Source organism: Spinacia oleracea, chromosome 1, assembly GCF_020520425.1.
Source record: "Spinacia oleracea cultivar Varoflay chromosome 1, BTI_SOV_V1, whole genome shotgun sequence".
NCBI classification, from domain to species: domain Eukaryota; kingdom Viridiplantae; phylum Streptophyta; class Magnoliopsida; order Caryophyllales; family Amaranthaceae; genus Spinacia; species Spinacia oleracea.
In genome coordinates this window covers 58572942-58597210 of record NC_079487.1, presented here as the reverse complement: position 1 = coordinate 58597210, position 24269 = coordinate 58572942, and the positions used below count along the sequence as shown (strand labels likewise).

Genomic DNA, 24269 nt, shown 5'->3' with positions numbered 1-24269 from the left:
GGACCTCAGAAAGTAAGTCTTGGATTGGGTGGTCATATTTGTTTGAAGTTTAGTGTTGTGATGCCTTCATGATATATAGTCAGCTACTCAGCTGCAGTTGCTTTACTTGCTAATTTAATAGTCATTTTTTAGATGTCGGAGACCAATCTAATACTGTCATTTCTAGGTCATATTTTGAGTGTGGATGCGTAAATAGTTGGAGAGGTGAAATTTGGATATCATTTCTCTTGAAATATTTAAATGCCAAATTACCTAGGCATGAGCTAGGAAAATTTTCATTGAAGTCAAAGACCTAATGCCAAATTTGTCACATACAAATCTTATATTCTTTTTGTTAGGGACAAAAAGACTACTTAATCTTCATCAAGCTGATTTACAATCTTAAAAATATAAAAATAAAAGAATGGCCAAGCCTGATGTAGTAAAATATCACAGCAGTCGTGATAGAAGGCGACAATCTTTTTCTAGGATAGAATCTCAAGTCTTGGTGATTGCTTCTGACTGATAGCATACTTTTCTATTTGCCTTCTTTTTGCTCTTCTCACTCCTCCATGCTCTCATCATGTCTTTGCAATCCACGGGCAAATTGATTAGGATACTAATAGTTGTCGTGTGTAATATTTTAAAAATTATAATATAAAATAGCCAATAGAAAGCCATTTACCAAAAAAGGCCTTCAGGCTTCGTCTGAACTTCACCAAAAAAGCCATTTACAGCCTGACAACTGCCAAGTAACAAAACTCCCTCCCAGAATGTACTTCCCACCATAAAAGAGGTCAGAAGAAGATCATATCCCTGCCAACATCCCCTTGAGGAGAAAAAGATTATTGCATTTTAAGTATTGGAGTAATTGGACAGTACCCTCATCCATTTCAACTTCACCTGTGTAACAAATTTCTTATAATATCAAAATTCACAATAATATTAGTGCTCCAACCATGTTACATAATTCTCCTCTCTTAGTAATTTGGACTCTAGTTATTTCAACTCTACCTGCATAACTGAGATCGAAATTGAATTAGGTCATCAGAAGTTTCAATCTGTTTGTGGCCATATAATACAGATAGGATAAATTCAATTTTGCAGATAATAACTTGAATCTGATACTGTGGAACATGGACAACCAGTATACATCAATGAGTGAAATATTAAGTTTGTATAATTAATTGACATTATGTGCATAATACTCGGGAACGGAAAAAGAACTAATATGTTCCAAGACACTAACAATGAACTAATAAATTACTGAAGGACATACCTTTGTCTCATGAAGTAATAAATTATTGAAGGACATTTTGGACACATGCTGAACTTGCTTGCATACACATATAGGGTAAATTCCTAAACACATAGAAATAGATAGGACCAGGGGTGACTACTAACTACAATGAGAAACTATTTAGAAAAATTCGTAAAATATTTATGTAAAGTCGTCTAAAATCCCTACAGGGGAACAACCAGAATTTCATAACTGCTTGCAATTAAACCCCAATTAGAATATTAGAATAGATGTTCATATATGTGCGTCAATGAGTGAAATGCATTTGTTCATATTAAATATTAGAATAGATGTTCATATATGTGCATCAATGAGTGAAATGCATTTGTTTTTTCCGCAGACGACACAGGTACATCAGATCCTGTTTGAGGACGGAGTTCAAGGAGATACAATTCTCGTTCTCGTTCCCGTTCCCGTTCTCACTCTCGATCTCACTCCCGTTCACGGTCTCCATCACGCTGTCCAAGGTCAGCAATGGCCCTTTTTACCCTTTAAATGATTATTCTTTCCTTTTTGTTATTCATTCTTGAACCTATAGGCTACTCAAAAACAATTGGAGTAATCTCGCGTAATATGACTTTGCAGGCGCATAAGTCGGTCTAGGTACTGATGCAGATGAAATTAATGATGCAGATGAAATTAATATAGGATTGTGTCATTGTGTGTATGTTTGTTTGTATTGGGGGAGAAAAACATGTTTGTATCTTGTAAGAACACGAGTACTGGGATGCAGATAAGTGTCTGTTTTTGTAATGCTACATTCAGTATAGCAATATTTACATTTTTTCCCTTATAAGCTTTTTTCTTATTGTTTATTATAAGTCTTGGAACTTGTCAAAGTTTAAGTGAGCTTACCTCACAGGTTTAAATGCAGGGATAAAAAAATCAGCATTTTGTAGAGAACAATAAGGTTTATGAGCAAGCAATAAAATACATACTAGATGATGTCACTGACCAGTTTGCTAAGCGCTATATTTCCGTTTCTTTCTCATCAGAACTAGAACTAATCTATTTTTATAATCTTGTGTGTTCTTCTTTGTAGGAACCAAAATCCAGATGGCAGATTATGAGAAACTTAGACAGGCAAGGATAGAAGAAAATAGAATTTGAAGACGCTAAAGCAAATTGATCCTAAAGTGTTGTATAATTTGACTCAATCACTTGAAAATGTGTCATCTAATCCAGAACATGTACACGCTATTGAACAAGAGCAAAATGAGGTAATAGTTAATATATTTTCTTTTAGAAAGCCAACTGTTATTATTGCGTTATTGCGTAGTGTAGACACCTACTTTTGTCCCCATTCCCGAAAGGGAAGGTTCGATGATGAGAACATAAATCTCCACTTGGAAACGCATCTCCTATAAAATAACGAATCTCAATCACCCTTTCATTTCAGCCAAAACAGCTATTTATAGAAACCTGCTAAGAATAGTAACTGCCGTAAAAGGTAGTTGTTAAAAGTGGAAAAGTCATAAAAGATAGAACCTGTCAGAATTAGGTGTTGCACTCCAACATAAATCCTAAAAGAGATAGAATTTGCATTCCTGGTATAATTCGAAAATAAGAGTTACGTATTAATTAAATTCCTAACGAACCTAGAGTTCGTAACGGGCCCAGACGCATTCCGTCATAAGTTAATACGCACTAAAAGACTCGGATAAATCTCAAAAGCTCCGTGTTCTAAGAGTCCAAATCTGACAAAGAACTCGGCCCAGATCCCATTTTCAACGCCTGGATCTGGGCGCCGAAATCTTCGGCGCAAAGCCCTGGGCGCTGAAAATGCCTGGGGCCGTTTTATCTCCGGATTCTTTTTGGATTCGTATCTTAAAACTATCTTTCGACACACCCTTTCCCTATAAATACAGCCTCAAAACCGACATGAAGGAAGGACACAATTCCATAACCTGAGTATTGACTCTAGCCTTAAGCCTAAGCCTCACGCTGCGATATTGATCCGGCGTTCTGTCGCAATCGACCCAAAAGTTGAACAGAACGCATCCTGCCCCTTGTAGCTTGATGAATTAAGCCTAAATACTGGAACATTGCTTAGAAACGCGAGATTCGTTAAATAAAAGGAGAAATAGCAAAGCCAAGTGGTTAGTTTTCTGAGAACCACAACGCACCTCTTAAGGGTGCGTTGTAATGTGTCCCTCATATGATTTAATCGCTTTCATCACCCTTTTATAAAATTGTCAAACTATTAATTTAATTGATCTATCACGCCTAATAAGATAATACCTTGGACAATTGAATTATCATGCTAGGTACCTTAAATCAATCTAAATAAGATAATCACGATCGATTTAGTGTTATGTGTTCCATATTGCTAAAATCAATTCAGAATAGTTTAATAGTTTAACGCATGTCCCTTCAATTTTTATGCTGAGCTAGTAAGGATAACCTGCCTCTGGAGTATTATCGATGAGCACTCCTCTCGGTAGCTACAGTCCCCCGAACTCTCAATCTCTTCCCTGCAGGTGTACGTTGAGCGATCCCCACACCAGGGATCACAAGGGAACCTATGGCCGTCGTGGTCGAACATAATTGCACTCCCTTTATGTCACGATAACCGGGTTTTGTCAGTTTTTCTCATTGTCGTTAAAAACTGAATGGCGACTCCTATATTACTAGTCGATTGGGTGTAAACTCACAGGAAATCCAATTACACTTGATCTGACAACGTAACGCCCACGAGGGACGAGGTCACGCATTAGCCTCGTGCTTTTTCGACCCCCTCACTGTGGCGACTCCACTGGGGATGTTAATGAAATACTCGTGCTCGTAGGTAATCAAAATAGCCGAAGGGTGAAACGATCCTACCCCGCGTTTATTTCCCTATCAAGTTGGGACGACCTGAAAATCACCATATTAATGTGAACGGACAGAACCGCATAACGAATCTTGGCTCCCTTGGCATGTTTCATCTCGGGAGTTGGGAATAAGGATACCCATCGCCACCCGGGGGGTGCATACGCTTCGAATGCTGTCCACTCGGCACTTTCGCTAGTAGTACACCTATCCCAAACCCAATCGCTCGCCCACTAGGTCTCTCTCATTGGTGCATGCCCCCTTGGCTTACATCGTGATTGGCCTCTTGGGACGAAATTCGCTTGTGAATGCACTTCCCCGACCGGGGCACGTGTTGGATCGACGATAGAAGAGGTACCAAGCCGACGCAAATATTACCCATAGAAGCCTATCATAAACTACGTGACATATTATTTTGCTTCATGTTGTAATGTTAGTTGTGTGTAGCGAATTATGTGATTGTGTGTGAAAAATAATACTAGAAAACCAACGACCCTAAAAATTTCCTAAACATTCATAAACACCAATTGGCCAAAGAGTTATACCAAAATACGTTTCCCGCAGCCCCGGGCGATCGCCACAAAAATAAGCGACGCCCAGGACAGCCTGTAACGGATCCCACAACGCTGCACAACGAGTAAAGGACGTTATTAGGCAAGCACGCAAAATTAAGTCGTATGTACGAAAAAAGGATACGCGAACAGAGTACGAGTACCAGTCAGGGACGTATTTTCAGCGCCCCTGGCTGGGCGCCAATCATTTTCAACGCCCCTGCTGGGCGCCGAAGTTGCTGCTTATGTTCTCAACATTGTAACATAGATCTTATAAGTAATTCTCATTAGGGTTAAAGTATAAAACGATATATAAATCCACAATTTAATCGTATTGAAATATAAATTATTTATATTATTTTATCTTTTTCAAGAATAATCTTGATCTTTCAATTTCTAACATACTCTTTATAGAAAACCATATAAAGATCTCAAACGAAATAATTTAATAACATGTTGAGCTTCCCAACTTGATAAAGGATAACTTGCTAAATATAGGCCATACCTCATAATTCGTAAAATCAAGTAATTAATTAAAATACATAATATATTGAGTAGTTCAAAAACTAGATTCTAGAAGATCAGTTAGTTTACTTCCTATGATTATCCAAATCATAAAACTTATTTCAAAAGTGTTTTTCGTTGTAACCAATCATTTTTCGTCATATTCGAACTAAAATAATATAATAATTGGTATATTGGGGAAACCATTGTTTAGCGATAACTTTAATCATAACATAAATGAAGAAAATAATAATCTCATAAAAATAATTTGTAGATCTTATTATAAAATTATATCGCTCAAATAATAGTTCAAGAAAAACAAAAGAATATAGAGGAAGATATATATCGCTTATGATTCCACCAATAGTCCCTGCTAAACCTTATTAATCCCAACATAGGTTAATATATGTACGTCACACTCATAGTTCTCTAATCATGTACTCCGTACCGTATTTCAAAATTTGTCATACCTATATCTTGATTACCCATCATGATATTCAACTGTATTTTTCGAAATGCACTAAATATAATGAAGCTAACATAAGCCGACTTAGAGTATGGAATTTCGATTACATTACAACCCATATCATTTTTAACAAATATATGTATCTTTATAAATCTCACATGGGTCACCTCCCCCAAATATGTAACCAAACCTTAATAAATCTTGCTACCAAATCTTCACAAGTCTCACAATCGAATTGGCATAAGTCTCATGTTCAAATATACCAAAATGTCTCACCATCGAACTCACAAATCTCACAACCGCATGGTCACAAGTCTCATGTTCAAATCAATCAAAATATTTCGATTCAAAACACAAAAACAATGAGTTCATTGCAATGCCAAAAATATAAAGATCCCACATATTTTTACGAAATCACAATTTTCAAATCATAATAACGTAACACTTGAAATTAATTCAAAAGTCTTATTCTTAAATGTAAATCACATAATTCACAAAATTATTAAAATCTAGGAGTATCAGAGCCAAGTTTGATTTTGGGTTTGCTATGATCTTCATATCATAGTATATGAGTTGAAATTAGGTTTATTGATTAGATTAAGAGTTAATAGGTATATGAAGTTAATCTCAAAGTCTTATCAATGAGCCAGGAATTGAAAGGAAGATTTGAAGTGATGATAGTTTATTCGTGAAATGCCTTAGGGATATGAAAGTTGGAAAGCTAAAACATACGCTTTGGGAGCTAGTCCAACATCATTTCTAATCTTATGGCAAGGAGTGTCGAAGATTGAAATTGGGAGAATGAATATTGACGTGGCTATGCATTTGGAATTGATGGATTAAGATTTTAGATTTCATTTCTTATTTTGAATTACGAGAATTTAAGTCTGGAATAAATTGTTTTACCTATATAATTAGAGCCCTAACGTAAAGATTAAGCACAGCGGCCTCGGTACCCGCGCATAAAGTATACGTAGCAAAAAAAAATTCGTAACAAATTTGCTACGAGGACGTATGAAAAAAGGCACTCGATTCTAAGAACGACTTATAAAATAAACAACTCCTTGTGTCGTCATTAGGCCTCCTATGACGACAATGTTCGGCACCAAAACCGAGCACGCTGATAAAATGACCTTGAATGCCACATGGGCAAAGTATTCAAAAAATGATGTTCAAATAAAGTTTTCAAGGAAAAATAATGTTCGAATAAAAAATAAGTAAATCCGAGTCTAGACTAGGCTATGCCAAAGTACAATCTAAATCCTAAGTCTTAGTTGTCTTATACATAGAATCGGTCCTAATGCTTGGTATCGTTCTGCAAGTTAAAAGGTTAAACCATATTGAGTCTCCCTTCCTAACATTTAAATCAATAAGCACCCATATGTAATTGTCATCCCTTGCTAAAAATCTACGGCCTCAATACTCTTTCTCACCAATAAAAAGAATATATTATGTAATTCAAGTATTTGCAAAATGGAAACAGTCACATTCTGAAAATCATTCCACCATAGTCGCACAACTCCCAAAGTGAGCCTAAGGTGTCAATACCATTGGCAAAAAAAAAATAAAAAAAAAAATTAATGGCCTCAAGGCTTATGATCATATTGGGTCACGACTATCATAGTCCTCTCGAGCCACTCGCTTCTCGAAGTACTCCTAAGTACGGACTAAAAGATTTTCCATGAATGCAACATGACGAACCATGAAAATACCCAAATCGGCATGCCATAAGGCTACCATTGGGGTAAAGCAATACACGCTAAGAGGGAAGCCGCACTAATGATTCTAGTCTTGCAAAAATGAAAATTCGATCTCCCCGACTAACTACCTTGCCAACATTAAGCAAAATGGCGCATGATAAATGAACACCCACGGGTTAAAATCTAAAGTGTCAACCAACAAAAGTTATGGTCCAATTAGCCTAAGTCTGAAAGTCGCTTGGTCAAGTATTATAGGCTTACGCCACGTCATTATTTTGAGTCTAGGCCACCTCCTTGTATTCATACACGGGTTATAATCAGAAAAATTAATGAAAGTTCGAGTCTAAATCACAACTTCCAATTAAATCCCGGAAACTGGAATCTGAAAAGAAGCAAAAAAATTATTTTCGATGTAATTCTTTCGTTAAATTTCAATAAAGTAAAAACAACATTTTGAATCTACGCTATTTGCACATTGTAAGAAACGACTAAATACGCTTGCAAAGTAAGACAATTTAAAGGTCCACCTTAGGCCTACTAAAATTAAAGGTCCACTATAGGCCTACCAAACGAGGCTCACTCAGTCTCGCCTCGTGACTCAAAGACCACAACCATCTACCTTTTAGCCCAAATAAAAAGGGGGGGAAATCCCAAGCAAAAAAAGAAAAAAGAGAAAGAGAAAAGGGAGAGCGAAAAGAGCGAGCCATGAAATACTTAGCCCGTACCTCCCAAAGTGCGAAATTTACACAAGTAAACGAAGGAAAAGAATTGAGTCAACCAATCCAAATCATACCACAAAAACTACATAAAGTTCTACGATCTTCTACCCTTTCCAACCCTCATGCTTGACTAATATCTATACAAATTATCCTACCTCATTCAACCCATCTTTCAAGTCGTCTTGAGTCACGAATAAAAAAAAAAGACAAATGAAAAAGTACATTCTACGCGTAACGTAAAAATAAAAAAAATAAAAAACTTTGCAAGGCGCCTTTAAAGTTCGTCTAAAAAGGAAAAGAAGCATTTAGCGCAGAAAAAAGATTCGCAAATATTTGGCACAAAACGAAAAGGAGCAGCACAAAAAGGCAGCCCAGAACACGTTTTCAACGCCCAGCACTGGGCGCCAAAAATAATAACGCCCAGCCCTGGGCGCCGTTCTTGCTTATCACTTTTCAACTACCAATTCCTAAAAGTGTTCGTATATTTTCCTATATACATGCGGAAGAATAACGAACACTTGGGGGTAGAAGATCATATAAAATACGCAAAATACGCGCGCTCCAAAATTTTCGTACACTTATTTCACCCTATTTCAAACATTACGATTCCACTCGAACGTACTTGTTTAAAATCGGCATTCTAAGAAACTATTTTCTGGCTAAGAACTACGCAAGACCTGATTCAAAATTAAATCTATTTAAGGCGGATACGTAGGCAATCCATGATTCGGTCCAACCAATTTGTAAAAAAGTTAAAGTCTATAGAATAAAAAGAATAAAATATAAAGTCCCTTATTGAAATCCAAGTCGAAAGAAAATTTAAGTCAAAGGAAGAATCCAAGTCATCAAGATGCCAAAATGAGCACACATCGAAAAATAATAAGGGCACGTACCCTTGCCAGAAGGAGCACTCACACTCCTAGGCACTTAGCCAATACTCAAAAGATCGCTTTGCCTCAATTGAATGGGGGCTAGCGCGAGCGTCCATGACCTCTAAAGTACTCGACTTGACCCTCCCTAAAGCAAAGTAACTCACTTAAAGACCTTCTTTCACCACTAGACACAGTCATAATCGCCAACAAGTAGTAAAGGCAGTAAGCTTGCAATAAAGAGGATTGTTCTACGGCATCGCCCCATCGTTCTTTCGAACTCAGGGCACCCGTTCATGGTAATTCAAATGCTTGCGAATCCCCTTTGAAAAAACCAGACATTGTCAATAGAACTTGGCACTTAACCAAGGCTCACCCTACTCAAACATATGACACGGGCATCTAAAATCGAAATCTGAATGCATCATTAATGAGAAGACATAATAGCAACTGGGGGCTAAAAATTGAAATGAAAGAGCTAGGGAAAGAACTAAGTATACCTTGACCTTTTGTGCAGACATACACCAAGTAAATCTAAGTCAATTTGAAAGCGGTTTATATTCCCGCAATTCTGGAAATGATGGCCCTAAAAGCCTAAAGCATGTGCCACACGGGCACAAGTAATATCTTGACGCCTGCACCCTGGCTTCCAGCAAATCCTTATACAACATTCCGAAAATCGTAACAGTATTTTGATTCACTCATGTAATCCTGTACGAACCCTTCTATAAGTCTACTTACTTAGGACACCTCGGATTGTACACAGCAGGACTCGGACTTCAAATAATTTTCAAAGACTTCTTCGAACATAATAAAGTGTCGTTGGTTTAAGCTAAGTATGTTGCAAGTGAGTCAAAAAGATTTCTAAATATGATTATGGGTAAAGAAAGGCACCTAGCTTTTGGGTCAAGGCACACTTCAACATGTGACTACCTTGACCATGGCAATGTCGCACAATACGACATTTACAAGAGAAGTAGCAAATCACTACTCGAACGTACCTCGCACTAAACGAGTCTGGTTCAAACTATTCATGATCCATGTCACCATGAATGCGTAAAAACGTATGCCAAGCATTATAGCACCAAGACAATCCCGTAGCTACAATTGGGGGCTTGAGAAAAACACTCTAAAAATGCTCGAAATGACGATTTTATCGCAAATTCTCGACGCTAATGCTATACACACGTCATAGGGACACAATCCTAAGGTTTGATCGTGTAAAACGAACCTTAGAATGGCTACAACCCCTCCCAAATTCTAAGCGCTACTTAGAATATATAAAGTCACCCCACTAACAAGGGTAACTGAAAATCGCGAGTCACCAAAACTCCGATCAAACTACTGCACATAACGCTCGCCCTACAAGCGCCCGTTACACAGTCTACGTCATTCCAAAGCAAAAGCGAAAGAAAAATCAAGGATAAAAACAAGAAAGAAACATCTATGAATCCTCGCATCGAACGAAGTAATAAGCCGTGCACACCCACGCAGAAGGTGCTACACTTGTTCGAGCACCTGAACGAGGCGTGATGAAGTACTCCAATGCAAAAAATAATAATGATATCCCGACACCTGGAGGAATGTTCTAAGACACGCTGTTAGGCCACACAAGCCTACGTCGCACCATAAGTTCAACCATCCCACGATACAAGTCTAAAAAAAAAGAGTAAGGCATATTGCACTAATGCGGCAAAAAACTACTTATCGCCCAAATTCAAAATGCAAGCCACACGACTTCTACATTAAGGATTAAAGGTAGCAAAAATATTACCTACCACAGAAGGGATAGCTCGCACCTACACGAGCGGGACCCCAAGGCATCTTTCTCGAAAGAACCTACAAAAATCGTACGCCAAAAGGAAGCATCCCAACATGCATACTTGGGGGCTCCAAGCTACGAAACGACCGTAGCAAAATAAAAAAATATATACGCAATCAAAGTCTTACGCCTCAAGGTATGTTCCTCGGGCCATATAGACTCGCCCAACTATTGCAATAACTGTACGCCTTAAAAGCGACAGTTCCTTTAAATAATCGCCCCAAAGCAACAAACACCGTAGTCCACCAATCGGCTACGACTTCTCGAGAAATCATCACGATCACTCAACTCGTTGTGATCTCTAAATTCTACGTTCCAAAAATAAAGAAAAACAAAAGAGAAGAGAATACGTAGAATTTCCAAGTGAAATAAACGAAAGAACAAGAGGCCAACTGTGTCATCAAAAGACCAGCCCAAACAATATTTTCAACCCCCCACTTGGGCGTGAATTATTTCTAACGCCCAGGCCTGGGCGCCGAAAATGAGCCCAGGCCCAAAAGAAGCCCTGACTTCTCTAGGGTCCTGCCGTATCCATTCGACTCAAAAGTTGCCGATTTCTTTACTGAAAGTCGCACCTCACGGCTTTGTTAAGAGTAGCACACCAGTACAAAGATCTCTCGCACTTACGAGCACGATCCCAAACACGATCAAGGACATTACAAAATGCGTATCCCCAAGGAACCTCTTTGACAAGAAATGACCGTCAAGCACGAGTGCTTGGGGGCTCGGAAGAAAATATATATTTCAAAAGAGAGTATGCAAAGTTAAAACAATATTCCCAGACTACCCTGTACGAAGTCCCGTGTTTGGATAATCTCAAAAGATAAAACCGGATTACGACCTCAAGACAAAGGTCGCCGTTGATACTTATACATAGTCCCCTAATCAAGGACCCAGGTAGTGGCAAAATTGAGCCGTAAAGACTAGCTCAAAACCATAAAAGATGATGACCACGAGACAATGGTCCGTCTAAGCACGTTGTCAACCCACATTCTGGTTGCAACTAAATCCGAGCATCCCTCGAAAGAATTCGCTCTTACAAGAATGAATAAAAAGAAATTCTCAAAAGAAATCACAAGAACAAATGAAATAGGGACTTGCCCACCTCAATCGGACAAGATCACGGCACGTACCACGCGAGTCCCAATTCGAAAAGACGAATTCAGGTTCGCTCACCTCCAGCGGGCGGGGCGTCCACCCTTAGAGGACAGGGCTCGCCCACCTTCAGCGGGCGGGGTCTACGTCACTAACCGCGCAGGTCCTCAGTTTTCGAAAATGAAAAGAAAATAAATTCCTCAAAAACAAAAACAGGCTCGCCATCTTCAGCCGGCGGGGTCTACGTCACAAACCGCGTAGGTCCTTATTTTCAAAACATCAAAACAGATTCGTCCACTTCTTTCGAACGGGGTGTCCACCCTCAGCGGACAGGCTCGCCATCTTCAGCCGGCGGGGTCTACGTCACAAACCGCGTAGGTCCTTATTTTCAAAACATCAAAACAGATTCGTCCACTTCTATCGGACGGGGCGTCCACCCTCAACGGACAAGCTCGCCCACCTTCAGCGGGCGGGGTCTGCGCCACTAACCGCGCAGGTCCTTACTCGCTGTAGGGATAACTTTTTCCTGGTTTCCTTTTTCCAAAAATCAAAGGATGGTTTCCCTTTCCCAAAAATCAAATGATGGTTTCCCTTTTCCAAAAATCAAAGGATGGTTTCCCTTTCCCAAAAATCAAAGGATGGTTTCCCTTTTCCAAAAATCAAAGGATTGGTTTTCCGTTTTTCCAAAAAAGAGCGATGTGCTGGATTTTCCTTCGTTTTACGTCCTATAAAAACAAGGGGGTTTTCTCGTTTAGCTAACCCTGAAAATGAGAATCTTTAAAACATTTTACCTCGTGATTGGGCTTGGCCAGGCCTAGTTACACTTTATAGCTTTAATTTCGAAAACATCTTTAGACACTTCCAATGACAAAGTTAGGGAGTTTCTATACTATCAGTTAACAAATTCCAATGACGCGTGAGGAATGTGTTAACATTCAAGTGATGACCCTTAAGTCAAACGTTATCACTAGGGGGCTCGTGAGACCATCGCAAAACAGGTCACATACACCATGGCTTGTATGACGCACTCCGTCTAGTACTTTGACCATCGTCTCATCTCGAGACTCAGTCAAAGTGGGGGCTAACTGTAGACACCTACTTTTGTCCCCATTCCTGAAAGGGAAGGTTCGATGATGAGAACATAAATCTCCACTTGGCAACGCATCTCCTATAAAATAACGAATCTCAATCACCCTTTCATTTCAGCCAAAACTGCTATTTATAGAAACCTGCTAAGAATAGTAACTGACGTAAAAGGTAGTTGTTAAAAGTGGCAAAGTCATAAAAGATAGAAACCTGTCAGAATTAGGTGTTGCACTCCAACATAAATCCTAAAAGAGATAGAATTTGCATTCCTGGTATAATTCGAAAATAAGAGTTACGTATTAATTAAATTCCTAACGAACCTAGAGTTCGTAACGGGCCCAGACGCATTCCGTCATAAGTTAATACGCAATAAAAGACTCGGATAAATCTCAAAAACTCCGTGTTCTAAGAGTCCAAATCTGACAAAGAACTCGGCCCAGATCCCATTTTCAACGCCTGGATCTGGGCGCCGAAATCTTCGGCGCCCAGCCCTGCGCACTGAAAATGCTTGGGGCCGTTTTATCTCCGGATTCTTTTTGGATTCGTATCTTAAAATCTATCTTTCCACACACCCTTTTCCTATAAATACAGCCTCAAAACCGACGTGAAGGAAAGGACACAATTCCATAACCTGAGTATTGACTCTAGCCTTAAGCCTAAGCCTCACGCTGCGAAATTGATCCGGCGTTCTGTCGCAATCGACCCAAAAGTCAAACAGAACGCATCCTGCCCCTTGTAGCTTGATGAATTAAGCCTAAATACTGGAACATTGCTTAGAAACCCGAGATTCGTTAAATAAAAGGAGAAATAGCAAAGCCAAGTGGTTAGTTTTCTGAGAACCACAACGCACCTCTCAAGGGTGCGTTGTAATGTGTCCCTCATATGATTTAATCGCTTTCATCACCCTTTTATAAAATTGTCAAACTATTAATTTGATTGATCTATCACGCCTAATAAGATAATACCTTGGACAATTGAATTATCATGCTAGGTACCTTAAATCAATCTAAATAAGATAATCACGATCGATTTAGTGTTATGTGTTCCATATTGCTAAAATCAATTCAGAATAGTTTAATAGTTTAACGCATGTCCCTTCAATTATTTATGCTGAGCTAGTAAGGATAACCTGCCTCTGGAGTATTATCGATGAGCACTCCTCTCGGTAGCTACAGTCCCCCGAACTCTCAATCTCTTCCCTGCAGGTGTACGTTGAGCGATCCCCACACCAGGGATCACAAGGGAACCTATGGCCGTCGTGGTCGAACATAATTGCACTCCCTTTATGTCACGATAACCGGGTTTTGTCAGTTTTTCTCATTGTCGTTAAAAACTGAATGGCGACTCCTATATTACTAGTCGATTGGGTGTAAACTCACAGGAAATTCAATTACACTTGATCTGACAACGTCACGCCCACGAGGGACGAGATCACGCATTAGCCTCGTGCTTTTTCGACCCCCTCACACGTAGTGAGTTATTGCATTTTTTGTTCTAATTGTCTGATATTTGATGCTTTCACACATATTTATGATCAAATGGATCAAAATGAAAGATTGGAGTAGCAAGTAATGTTGCCACAAGATAAACAATTACTTTTTCCCGGGATTGGAAAGTGTGGAGTTGTCTGTTGTTACTGTTGTTGTCAATGTTTCCCTTGCTCGCTGTCAATGTTGGTGTCAATGTTACGTTATTACTGTTGCTGCTGTTATGCTGTTACGTTATTGTTGTTGATGTTGTTATGCTGTTACGTTATTGTTGCTGCTGTTGTTATGTTGTTACGTTATTGCTGCTGTTGCTGCTGCTGCTGTTACGTTACTGCTGTTATGTTACTGCTGCTGCTGCTGTCACTGTCGTCGTTGTTGCTGCTGCTGTCACTGTCATGGCTGTTGCTGCTGCTGTTGCTGTTCCTGTTACGGTTGTTGCTGCTGCTGCTGTTACGGTTGTCGCTGCTGCTGCTGTTACGGTTGTCGCTGCAGCTGTTACCGTTGTCGCTGCTGTCATAGCTTAGTCTGTTACTGCTGTCTTATGCTACTGCGTTACTGTTATTTGCTTTTTCCTGTTTTGGAATTTGGTGGTTTAGAGACCGAACTTAACCGAAGTTGAATAATAATAATAATAATAATGTTACCTATTAATTAACAAGGTGTTACGTACATTAGTTTGTAAAAAGTGATCCATAATGTCAAATAAAGTGTTACTTTATGTCAAAAGATGATTGAAAAATGTTACCTAATAATCAACAAGGTGTTACATTATTTCGCAAAAGTGATACATAATGTCGGATAAAGTGTTACTATATGATTGAAAAATGTTACTATAGATAAATAAGTGTTACATAAGAAATAAAAGGTAACACTTTAAAAATGATACCAATGATATAAAAAAGTGTTACATATATAAAAGGGTCTATAGTAACACTTTTAAAAGGGTTACCATACGTTACCCAAAGTGTTACATAAGACCTTGGGGAACATGAGCGGATGTATCACCCACTAAAGTGTTACCTATTGTCTATAGTAACATTTTTACCACTATATATATCACTTTTTGGGTGTTACTTAAGGTTCATTATGTACTAACGTTGTTTGGATTCTATAAAAGTAATTGCTAAATCAAACACAATTGAGAGACTCAAAAGAGACTCTCAACCCATATAAGTAAGTCTAAGTAATGAATGCTTAAATAAGTATAAGGGTAGGATGTTATCACTAAATTTAAGCATGAAGGACCTTGAAGAGGTGCCTTCACCTTATATCCACTAGTACATAACTGAGTTTATGTAACACCTGAAAAGTGTTACTTAAAGTGGTAAAATTGTTATCATAGACAATAGGTAACACTTTAGTGGGTGATACATCCGCTCATGTTCCCAAAAGTCTTATGTAACACTTTGGGTAACGTATGGTAACACTTTTAAAAGTGTTACTATAAACCCTGTTATGTAACACTATTTCATATAATAAGTATCATTTTAAAGTGTTCCTTTTTATTTCTTATGTGACACTTACTTATCTTTAGGAACATTTTTCAATCATATAGTAACACTTTATCCGATATTATGTATCACTTTTGCGAACTAATGTAACATCTTGTTGATTATTAGGTAACATTTTTCAATCATCTTTTGACAAATAGTAACACTTTATTCGATATTATGTATCACTTTTTGCAAACTAATGTAACACCTTGTTAATTAATACGTAACAATTTTCTTTTAAAAATTATTATTATTATGACTACTACTACTACTACAACTACGTACTAATATTACTATGATAATTTAAAATATGCAACACTTTTTAACTTTTTTATTTTTTTAAGTATAAAGTGATATTAACATGTACAACAACCACGAATGTAAAATTAACATACACGATAAATAATAATTTAAATTGATATAATTTCAATATTTCTTACAAAAAAATCCACAAAAACCAATTTTTTGTTTGGCTAAGCAATCTGATAATGAAAACAAAAAGAAAGCCAACTTCGGTCTCTAGACCACTAAATTCGAAAATAGGAAAAGCAACGTTGTAGTCCCCCGCCAGTCTTCACCGTCTCCAAACAGAAAAGTTAGATGTGCAGCAGCTCAACAATAATCAAATCAAGAAAATGCAGCCTGCTGAAACAAAATCCTCACCATGAACTGCAGAAAATTAATCACAACAACAAAGTACAAGAATTGCAGCCACAAGCATCCAGATCAGATTGTAGATGCAGCTCATGCTGGGCAGTTACAATTTCAACCAAGGCCTGACAATGAGCAACCCTGTTGAAACGCAAAAGCAAAACATTAGCACATCTATAGGATCAAACAAAATAGATAAATAATAAGGATAATGGAGCTGCATTATTATAACCATAATGTTTTTCAATAGCTTAATTGAATATACAATTCTACATGGAATATTAAGACAAATACTCCATCTACTAATTAAGAGGTGAAAAAGTCAAGATGAAAATTGGTAACCATTACATTTTGGTCCTGTAATTTCACTTGGTTTGACATAGTTTTTATGATCTGCAATCTTCCTTCTCTATAATTTATAACTCATAAGCCTAACCTGCAAAATAATAGAAAGGAAGTTGAATTTATTCAATAAGACTTGTGAAGAAATTTTTAAAAGTTCTTTAAAATTATATTTACATTGTATAACTCATGTTTCTTGTTTGAAAGTATTCGAAACGAGAGTTGAATTTAAAAATAACAATAGAGAGATATTGGTACCAAATAGTCAACTATTGTGAGTTAAATGGGAAGAAAATTGGCTAGAAATGTAGTAGAATATAGCTTTTAAGTGAAAAAGAGCCACCAAAACTGGTGCATCAACCCCCTTACCCAAATCAGGATGGCCCCCCACCCCCCCCCCCCCCCCCCCCCCTCCCCTCAGTCTTCTGCAGTAGCTTGCCAAGCAGCTATGGAAGTCTACAACACCAACACCTACCAACTACAACAATGCACCAAATCTGTACAACAACATAACTTAGCTGCAAACAGATCAACAATGGCGCGCGGGCGGCTAAAAAACTTTCATTTGATTTTTTTAACTTATCTAAAAAGAAACCAATTGTCTAGAATCATATAACAAATTACGAGCTACCTAACTTCACGGATAATACTCAAAAGTGAAGAATGTTTGTATACAAGAAATAAGCTATGTCCAGTAAGCTAGACAACCAACTATAAATAGTACCGAGACATATTTTGGGAATAAAGTCATGGATTGTGTAAATGTTTTTTTAAATGTCAAAAGTGAATGGCAACAATAATGTACATCAGCTCCTGAGTCCTGAATACTAAGCAATGTTTTCCTAAATCTATCTTTACTCCCGTTCATATCATTTTCGACAACCGGTGCACAAACACATAACATACCTGTTCATTCTGTGTGTTTGCATAAACAATGCCCAGACCCATAATGGCATTGATTTGGATAGCTGGATTTTCCTTTATCAACATAATCGCACAAAAGTGCCAGAGACTTCAAGAAAAAATGAATCATAATACAGTACAACATAATTCAAAAGTTACTCGAGTATTAATAATGACCATAAACTTAAACTTACTGGAGGATCACAATCATTTTTTATGCCACATATTACAATCCGAACACCAATTAATGCACCAGCAACAACGTGATTGTCAGTACTGTTGAAGTACTTATCCAGTTATGCAAGTCCAAGATCAACATCCCACAACATAATCATACTCTGGCATGATATATAAATAAATTCAAATCAAACAAAGAAATATAGCGAAGTAAGCAATTAGATTCATTAAGATAGATTATATAATAAAGGTTAAATACATACCAAACTTGCAGCACCACTAGTTAATCCGTGTTGTTCTTTGTTTTTAAAAAGCCAATTCCCAGAAGAGCCCCCACTTGAAGAATCAGCAGGTCCAGTCACCAGTTTCTCCCGTAACAATCATCACATCATGATTGAAGCCCTATTATGTCTCACAAAGTTGTTGAGACAAAATAATATTGTACAAGTACAATACCTATCCAAAACCAGCACTTATATATGCATTCACAAATGTAGCAGCCAAATTTTGTCTTGCAGAATCAACAGTTGCACCAGCACTAGAACGACCATCAAGTAAATGTGCCTAACAACCAAAAATATTAGACACAATCAGACCAATTTGATATTCTGTGAAATGTTGAGAGCAAGAAAGTATGCATATATACCACCTAAAACATAAAACTAATATGACAACAGACCAAAGTAATGGACAAGTATTTTACCCATAATAACAAATGAAGTCAAACCCAATACACATAACCGCGAGCAAGACTAATCAACATGAACTAGAGAGGTGTATTCCCTGGAAAATTCAAGTGTTATACTTCGTATAGGTCGATACTCTACCTGTAACACTATTTCTATGCCAGATTACTAGCCATGGCTGTAAGTTCAAACACTTAGGTTATCGTATTCCTCGAAACCGATTACAAGTTTCAATAGCACTGCTTTCTAAAACGAAATCAAGCATGCATTTCTTCAATTGAAAAACAGCATATTATTTTAAACTACAGTAAGCATAATTAGTTTTCCCTAAATCAACAAATCAATATTTTAACACATAATTTTAGATGTATTTACAGTAGAATTTCAGCCTTGACATTAAAATATGTCCAACAAATCAAACTTTTGCTCTTCTACGAAAATCCATATGATAAAAAAAAAATTTCAAACATACTAGACCAAAATTTCGAAAAAAAATCAAAATTTTCAGTAAGTTTCAAGTTTCAACAACCGTACATCATAAATGAAAGACAGAAGAAAAAAATGAAGATTATACAGAAAAATTAGAGTATATCAAAGCCGAATACTTACAGAAACCAATCCTTTTGTCAAGGGCTACCAACAAAATCTATAATGTTAGCTTTTGGTCCGTGAAAGCACGCTCCCAAGTCCCAACACATGAGCATCATTACTGAGCACTTGCCCTCTTTTGCAGGCACTTCGCATGGGATCCTTCTGAACCCCCTCTAGCAAGTAGCAAGTACAACCACCCGATCACACACACAAACACAAAATAATTAATCCAATTAACTTGGTTATTCCTCAATTAACCACAAATCAAGAAAATCAAAACCTAATTGCAATAAAAAATAAGATCATAACACAACAATATTCATTTTAGTGTTTAAGTGTTTACTCGAATCAATACTAACCTACAGAGTCGAAATTTAACAAAGATTTTCAAAGAATTAAACTTCTGCTCTATAACACCCGATTTCTACAAGTATCCAATTCGATTTTCCCTTATTTTGTTTTATCGCACCTCCAATTTTACCATCCCCTTCCGACTAATGGAAACAAAACCAATAATAATTATGCAGAAATCATACTTCTAAAAGCATAAATTTTGTGATATAAGAATTATGAAATTACATAATTTAGGGATTGGAAAAATAGAGACATCGAAGAGACATTGAAGCATAATTGATGGATTTGATTAAATCAAGATAATGAAGCAATGATCGAGACAACGATAAAAATCACGAGATTGGAAGCGCTAATCTAAGTTGCACGGAAGCGTGAAACGGAAACGGAAATGGGGAAACGGGGAAACGACAATTTTCAAAAATAAAAGAAACGTGGAAACGGAAATTTAAATAATTCGTAATAAAAATGCTTAAATATAAGGAATTTAAATAGAAAATATGGCCAGACAATGGAATAATTACATTAGATACTTAATAGTGTCCAAATAATTACATTTGATACTTAATATTCTTCAAAAGCTAGCAGTCTCAAAATCACAGCAGCATAACATAACATTTTCGATCTACTAGACTACTACTAATATCAATCAGACAGCAACAGTTACATTAGATACTTAGTAAGTTAGTATTTTCAAAAGGTTGGTATTTTCAAAAGGTTAGTAGTCTCAAAAAGCCAAGAGACATTAGTATCATTTGAGAAAAACAAAGACTTAACCTTGATTGTTCCTAGTAATTTCATTTGAGCAGAAGTAGGATTCAAGTTCTGGTTCGTCAAGAGAAAGCTCAGCAAACTCTAGGAATCCTCCCTCTTCCATGTTATCAAATTGATCACCACCTACATCCCACATTTTTGTTTTCTCATCTTTGTATTCGTTTGTTTTTCTTGATAGAAGGCGGAGATTGTTGTGAACACGAACCAATTTTCTTCAGCTCGTTGTGGAGTCAACCTATTTCTCCTTAGTGAATGGATAAAATTATATATGCTCCAATTGCGTTCACAGCATGATGAAGAAGTAGGCTGTCCAATAACTCTTAAAGCCAATTCTTGTAGCATCGGAGTGGCTGCACCAAAGCTAGCCCACCACATTAAAGGATCCATGTTGTTTCTGCAATACAGGTTTTCTCCACCTGTGTATGCTCCAGACTTGTAAGAAAACATCCCATATTCTTCCATAGCACGTTGAAAATCTTCACGATCAAGAAAAAGCTTTCTGAAACACTTATTTTTTCCTTCAGATATTTTTGTATCCCTATGAGGAGCCACTCTGGTAGGATCCTCATGAAGCCATGCATCACTGTAAAATCTAGGGTTTAATGACTGAGCTAAGCAATGAAGAGGGGTGTTGCTTTTCGCCCAACGTGCAACAAGATTTTTATAAACTACTTCATAAAAGCTAGATGACTCGTCATGTTGCAAGCCCTCATGAGAATAAATCACAAACTTTACCTTTTCAATCATAGTATCCCAAATCTCATATACAAAATGTAGAGTCGGCTTGTCAGTATCACAATGCCTAATCATGTCATACATGGGTCCAATGAAGGCAAGAATGTAATCCACTTTGTCCCACCACTCATCACTTGTCACTTTTTCTTTCACATATCTAGCCTTGGCTTGATCATCCTCCCTATAAGTCGCCCATTCTTCACTTACAACCAATGTTTCAAGAGAGCGTCGAAGAAGCTTAAATCTTCTAAGCATAACAACCACTGAAGCAAAGCGAGTTTCAGAAATTGCAAGCAACTTCAAAGAGCAAAATTTGTTGAACATGGGCAATCTCATGCTGTGAGTCATAATAAAGTTTTTCACTTGAACTGCATCATCATGAACTTCAGTGATCCAGGGACATTCATCATATGTTTCTTGATTATTTTCCAAATTTCTAGCAGCACAAATGTTTTTAAAGCAAGGTTTAGAGTGTGGACAACACAAGGAGTCCAGTAGATCCATGGATAACTGCTTTCAATGATTTCTCCAGCAGCTTTACAATTAGCAGCATTATCTGCTATGACTTGAACAACATTCATAGGCCGACTTCATCAATTACTTATGATACTCCGTATTTTTATGTCGTTTTATTTTATATTTCAAGAAAATATACTAAGTTTTATGTTTTATGTAATTAGAAATAAGGTTAAGTTTTAAGCAAGGATATAAATATCATAAAGTTATTTTGGACTTAAATGTTTTATTTCAAGGAAACGAGTAGTTTACAAAGTTTTAAGAAGGAAAACCAAAAACAATTTGAAAAAAGATTTAAGTTAATATCCCCTAATTATTTAAATTAAGAATATAATCAGATTATGTTTTAAAAAAAAAAAAATACGGAACCCAAACCCTTGCTCTTCTTCTTCCTTACGTTCTACTGTCGTGCGCCGTTTTACTCTAACCTGTTCCCGCATCTCCGTGGTTGTTTTCCGTCTCCACCATCACGTTTCTTTCCTCTCCTCCTCTCTACTCTCTTCCCTCTAACTGTTGCCTATTATTGTTGTTGATTGTGATGATGGTGTCACATAGTTGTATTGTGGGTAGACATAGTGGTTGTCGAGGAGCGTCGCTGCTATTCAATTGTTGTTGTTCGTTAGTTTGAGTTTAATTCCTTGAGTGTTGCTGTTCTCATTCAATAATTACCGTTGACTTCTTTAAAACGCAACTATTCTTTGTTGGTGAGATGGTTATCGATTAATGATAGGTTAAGGATTGTTTTTATTATTAATAAAGATATACGACAGTATCCCAACAATGTTAGATTATGCTTTTTGAATAAGAAGCAGATTGTTCAAGCCTAAAATAAATGATTTTAAAACATATTTATAATGTATATTAATTTACTCGTAGGTATTAGTTTGCAAACAAGGTAAATTGATCTCAAAAGTCGTAATTTGGTTATTCTTAAATAAAACTCAGTTTATTTATGTCCGGATTATTTAAACAGTTTTTAAGATAACTAAATGAATATTGTGAATGGGTTTTTATGATGTGATTGTGAGGCAAACAATAATAGTTTATTGTTTGTGTATCTAGAGCATTACGAGTCTAAAAATCAGATCATTAGGAAGTTATAAATCTGATTTTTAGTACTTTAAATGTTGATTTATGTAATCACGAAACTGATTGTATTATTATACAATGTTTAGGTACCAAGTTCGTAGAAGGAAGATTCTAGCTAGCTCGTTGCCCTTAAGCTGTTTTCGTACTTCAAAAGGTACGTACTAGTCCTAGAATGTACTAGTGGTATTAGTAGCATGAGTAGGACTTAATGGTTTGTATTTCAATGAATGTGTTGTGATGCGTACACTTGGGAGTATGTTGTTGTTGTTTATTTATTATAAGAAGTGTAGACACCTAATTTGTGTCTCCCCTCTGGGATGATGACGATACCATTATCCTTACTAGGCGGTTGGAATAACTCCGTGCGGAAATCCCAATTGCTAAGAACATCTCCAAAATACAAGATCCAAAATCCAATCCCCGAGACCGTTCCCCTCCCGGACCTCGGTACAAAATACAATTCTCAAAAACCAATTGCAAAATCCAAGTACAATGTCATCTAGTAGACTATTCCATTGGTCTTACTAGGCCTTTTCCACTCAAAATCATATAAGGCAAGTCAAATTCGGGTGCCGACCCACAAAACCGAGCAAGCCGGGCCCTGTCCCGTACAACCGGAATTCAAAACCCGCAACGGCTTGTTTTTTGACGCAAAATCAAGTCTTAACCTCCAAGAAAGCACTACGTGCCAAGCATCATAGTATTCGTACGAAGGTACATCAATACAAGACAAATCAAGGAAAGAGCCCGCGTCCTTGATTTTGGCAGCACATATGCCACGTCACCAGCGCCCAGCGCTGGTTTGGCGTGCTGCGCTGGCATTGGCTGGAAGTTTCCAGCCATTTCTCCTATAAATACCCCTAATTTTCAGCATTTAGGGACGCAACTTCAATATACAACGTCGTAATACAAAAATTACGCTCAAATTCAAGTCCAAAAACCCTTCAAAAACACATACAAACTTCAAGTTCTAAGCAATTGGGAGCTCTAAAAGGAATTCTTGCCTAAACCTAAATAGGTAAGTCCGAATCCCACAATATTCAATCATGTTTCTTTGATTTTCCTATTTCAAAAATGATTAGCAAGTTGGCATTTTTACTACTAAAAATGTCACTTGCAACAATCATACATCTTTTCAAAATCCAAACTTTTCAAAATACAAAAATGCAAACTTTCAAGATTCAAGGAAGTTCAAAGTTGTTTGTAATCACTTCTTTGAACTAGAATCACTTTCAAGTATGGAGTAATCAAAGATGACACCTTTTTAGCTTCTAAAGGTTTAATATTTTGAGATTCAAAGCTCCATTTTCAATATACAAGTTCAAGTTTTCAAATTTCAAGATCCCACAATGTTTAGGGTTGCTCATGACTACTTCCCTAGACTAAGATCCTTTCAAAGTAAGAGCACATCAAAGATCTAACCTTTTCAACATTAAAAGGCCCGATCTTTGAGATTCAAGTCTCTTAAGTTTCAATATTTCAAGTACAAGTTCAATATTTCAAGTTCAAGTTCAATTATTTCAAGTTCAATATTTCAAGATTCAAACTTTCAAGTTCAAGTTCTATATGCAA

General features: G+C 37.1%; 1 long non-coding RNA gene across 8 annotated transcripts; it reads right to left on the bottom strand.

Moving 5' to 3' along the window:
• Positions 1-16274: 16274 nt before the first annotated feature.
• Positions 16275-20490, bottom strand: LOC110793099 (uncharacterized). Of its 8 annotated transcripts, XR_002534611.2 has the most exons (6): positions 19251-20346; positions 18219-18519; positions 17973-18116; positions 17782-17887; positions 16882-16969; positions 16275-16674 (listed from the first exon to the last, which is right to left on the bottom strand). It is a non-coding gene; the product is annotated as an uncharacterized lncRNA (long non-coding RNA). The 8 variants fall into 8 exon arrangements; XR_008931350.1 differs by having other exon boundaries at positions 16882-17887; positions 19251-20490; XR_008931361.1 differs by having other exon boundaries at positions 16275-16454; positions 16546-16674; positions 16882-18116; positions 19251-20488.
• Positions 20491-24269: the final 3779 nt, after the last annotated feature.